The sequence below is a fragment of the Protomyctophum parallelum genome, assembly GCF_964188405.1.
Source record: "Protomyctophum parallelum genome assembly, chromosome: 6".
Lineage (NCBI taxonomy): Eukaryota > Metazoa > Chordata > Actinopteri > Myctophiformes > Myctophidae > Protomyctophum > Protomyctophum parallelum.
The window spans coordinates 7283-12089 of record NC_139701.1 but is presented as its reverse complement, the minus strand read 5'-3'; positions in this window follow the sequence as shown (position 1 = coordinate 12089).

Sequence of the window (4807 nt, the reverse complement as noted above, 5' to 3'; positions counted from 1 at the left end):
TATATCCTCTCTTCATAATGTAAATAATATCCCAAGCGGCACACTTTACTACTTCTTTCGATGGAAATAAGCGAACTAGCATAACACCCCATAGCCCCATTCAATTCCCATTCAATGCAATGGAATTCATTGAGGGCTTATGGTAGGGGAAATAACCAATAAGGAGTTTTTGCACAAAAAACAACTGGACCTCTTTGGTGGGGACGTAACAACTACAAAGAAAGGTAAGAAAGATAAGAAAGCATTCTAGCATGGAATTCTCCTTTAAAGAACAGAACAGGAATTCATCATAAAGGAAGCAAAAAGGGAAAAGATACATACAGTGAGGGGGAAAGGGGGGGGGGGGGGGGGGGGGGGTGGGGGGGGGGGATTCAGAAGCATTCAAATGACTCTCTCTCTCTCTCTCTCTCTCTCACTGAATGAATTGAAATGCTAAAATGGGCCATCTTCCCTGCATGTTTTTCCAGTCCAAATGTTTTGGTAGGATATAAGGCTGTGTGGACAAACTGCAAATCTGCAATAATTATTGTATTGTAATTTGTAACTTCATTTAACTGTTATTCCTTGTTTCATAGAAGTGTGAATTTGTATGTCATGTCTTTAATGTTCAGATTAATTGAAAATGGAGGATAATTCAACAGATAAAATGCCAAGGGGCTTGTGGTGTATAATACAAATTATATTGCACTGTCACTAACTTAAACTCAGAAAATTACATTTAACCTTTATTTATTTTCTTATAAAAAGGACAAAGTCTTCATTTTCAATGATGCTGAGATTACAGAAGACATAATACAAATAATATTGAAAATATTTAAGGCTATAGGTAGCTGTTGCTTATAAAAAGTAAAGTATTCAACATTCAGAGATACATGAAACCCTACCATGAAATGTTCTATGAGCAGGCCAGGGTGTGGCTGTAAACAAGCATCTCGAGCTTAGTCCACTTCCCTGGGTAAACAAAGAACTTGGCTTTGCTTTGTAGGCTTAAGTGTTAAGTGTAAACACAACATACTAACGGCATAAAAGTACCTTTTATATATAGCCTACCTGTACACCTGGAGAGCTGGAGAGCAGAGGAAAAAATGATCTTCTGACTGTTTTGGGCGATGGGGGAAGAGAACGACACTTCCTTGTTCCTCCACACTAGAATTAAGCAATAAGTCACGAGAGGTGTCAGGTTACCGGATATTTTACAATGGCCCTCCGCCCCACACTGTGATGACGGAGCTATAGAGACAGAGTTACACTTCTTAACACAATGTAAAAACTACACACTGTGATGACGGAGCTATAGAGACAGAGATACACTTCTTACACAATGTAAAAACTACACACTGTGATGACGGAGCTATAGAGACAGAGTTACACTTCTTAACACAATGTAAAAACTACACACTGTGATGACGGAGCTATAGAGACAGAGTTACACTTCTTAACACAATGTAAAAACTACACACTGTGATGACGGAGCTATAGAGACAGAGTTACACTTCTTAACACAATGTAAAAAACTACACACTGTGATGACGGAGCTATAGAGACAGAGTTACACTTCTTAACACAATGTAAAACTACATACTGTGATGACCGAGCTATAGAGAGTTTTTCCCAAAATTTGAAACAAATTTCCCAGAATTCCGAAGTATGACAGAAAGGGAGAAATTACCACTCATTCTGGGGGAACAAAAAGAATGTGCAGTTTTGGCTGCAAAATATGTCAATTCCTGTCACAATTATTATTTTTTTCATTTCAGTGATATTGTGTTATGTTGTCGTTTGTCATATCTGTGATTGTGCTTTGGCAACACTTGTAAAAGTCATGCCAATAAAGCCTATTGAAAATTGAGAGACAGAGAGAGACAGAGACAGAGAGAGACAGACAAGGTAAGAGAAGAGGTGTCAAACTGGTTGGTTTCCTGGTTCACACAAACAACTGAACATGACACGTCTACACAGAATGCTGATGACAAGCAAATGACGGCCCTTCACACATTGAGAACGGTTGTATCTGGGTGTGTCTTGTCTTATACTAAGACCTTCACACATTCAGAAGAACCATGTATCTGTTGTGTCTTGTCTTACTATGCTAGATCTAGATAGCACAAAGTGAGAAGAATTGCTTTATATCTAGATATATTCACACTTTGTTGTGTATAGATAATGCTCAATTCAATGACATCTGTCTCTCTGTGCGTCTTACTGTGAGCAGTTTCAGCTTTCAGCAGTTTTCACACGGTGTGCGCCAATGCCAGTTGGTACCACAAGGTGGAGCACTGCTCCCTCCCTTACCCATACCCACTTGTGTCAGGCCAGTGAGTGTCTATGCTAATGTTTGAATTGACTTCTAAGTGGGCTTAGGGCTACTATGCTATTTTGATTGATTGATTGAATATGTATTAAACAGTTTGTAGAATTACAGTACATTCAAGCACAAACTCAATACAGAGACTGTTAACTGTGAGTGGACGACCCAATTAAGCATTACACTTGTTTACAAGAGAGGGTCTCACATGTTCAATCATCAAAACATTTAGAGACATACAAATAGACACTTCTATGTAGTTAAAGGAGAATTCCATACTAAAAGGCTTCCTTACCTTTCTTTGTAGTTGTTACGTCCCCACCAAAGAGGTCCAGGTGTTATTTGTGCAAAAGCTCCTTATTGGCTATTTCCCTACCATAAGCCCTAAATGAATTGCATTGAATTGAATGGGAATTGAATGGGGCTATGGGGTGTTGTGCTAATTCGCTTATTTCCATCGCTCAAAATTATAATTTCTTTGTATATATCCTCTCTTCATAATGTAAAATAATATCCCAAGCAGCACACTTTACTACTTCTTTCGATGGAAATAAGCGAACTAGCATAACACCCCATAGCCCCATTCATTCCCATTCAATGCAATTCATTGAGGGCTTATGGTAGGGAAAATAGCCAATAAGGAGTTTTTGCACAAAAAACACCTGGACCTCTTTGGTGGGGACGTAACAACTACAAAGAAAGGTAAGAAAGATAAGAAAGCATTCTAGCATGGAATTCTCCTTTAATGAACAGAACAGGAATTCATCATAAAGAAGCAAAAAGGGAAAAGATACATACAGTGAGGGGGAAAGGGGGGGGGGGGGGCGGTGGGGGGATTCAGAAGCATTCAAATGACTCTCTCTCTCTCTCTCTCTCTCTCTCTCTCTCTCTCTCTCTCTCTCACTGAATTAATTGAAATGCTAAAATGGGCCATCTTCCTGCATGTTTTTCCAGTCCAAATGTTTTGGTAGGATATAAGGCTGTGTGGACAAACTGCAAATCTGCAATAATTATTGTATTGTAATTTGTAACTTTATTTAACTGTTATTCCTTTTTTCATAGAAGTGTGTATTTGTATGTCATGTCTTTAATGTTCAGATTAATTGAAAATGGAGGATAATTCAACAGATAAAATGCCAAGGGGCTTGTCTTTGGTGTATAATACAAATTATATTGCACTGTCACTAACTTAAACTCAGAAAAGTACATAATTTAAACCTTTATTTGTTTTCTTATAAAAGGACAAAGTCTTCATTTTCAATGATGCTGAGATTACAGAAGACATAATACAAGTGCAGGCTAATAATATTGAAAATATTTAAGGATAGGTAGCGTTAAGTATTCAATATTCAGAGATACATGTAGTAGGCTTATTGTAAACCACAGGTTAAGTGTAAACACAACATACAAACGGCATAAAGTATATTTATATTCAGAGATACATGTAGTAGGCTTATTGTAAACCACAGGTTAAGTGTAAACACAACATACTAACAGAGATACATGTAGTAGGCTTATTGTAAACTAACAGCATAAAGTATATTTTATAAATACCTGTAGACCTTAAGCAGAGCAGAGCAGAGCTGGCCGGAGAGTAGAGGAAAAACACCAGCAGAGGAAAAAGATCAAGATGATCTGATTGTTTAGGGGGGGGGGGGGGGGGGGGGGGGGGGTGGGGACGAGACACTTCCTCGTTCCTCCCACAGACCCACACTACAAGAGCAGATCTACAAGCTCACAGCGGCTGTGAGCTTGTAGATCTGATGGCTGCGCCGTTTAAAAACAGGACAATCCAGCCTGGTGACAGAGAGAGAGTCATGCAGACAGCGTCCATCTTACCATATATTAAAGGTAATGACAAGGTGCTACCTACAGGTGCAATGGAAGCCCATCACCCAAACAGAAAAGTCCTCTCTGATTGTATTAAACAACGTCAAACTCACCAACCATTGAATTATTCTCTTTCTATCCTCAAAGTGTTTGTTTCATAAAAGTCCACTGTTGACATGTTATGATCATCTACTTTGAGTCCTTGCAGATTAATCTTTTTCTAAGTGTAACCATGTGTAGCAAAGGATTTACTTTTAGGTATGACTACGCCCAACAAATGCAAGTTTCTTTATAAGGACTTGAGACAAAGTTCCAAAACACTGGAATGTATTAACTTTTAAGAACCGTATGGAATAACAAATATTTATTAGACCAATGTCCAATCTCATATATATATATAATGCCGTAAAATGCGAACAATATCTTAAAAAACTAAGAACAAAACTAAACACACGCACTGAACCACACAGCATGCAGGAAAACAAGAGGAAATGGCTCAATGAAATAAAACCAAACACTAAAATCAGTCTAACAAAACAGCAGTGGTGACTTCTATAAGGAAGGGAAAACAAAACATTTAGTACACTATAAAGTTAAACAAATAAATCATTGCAACCACAATTTGATATGATGTATACCTATTTGAGTCTGTGTTCATTCACATCGGCCCCT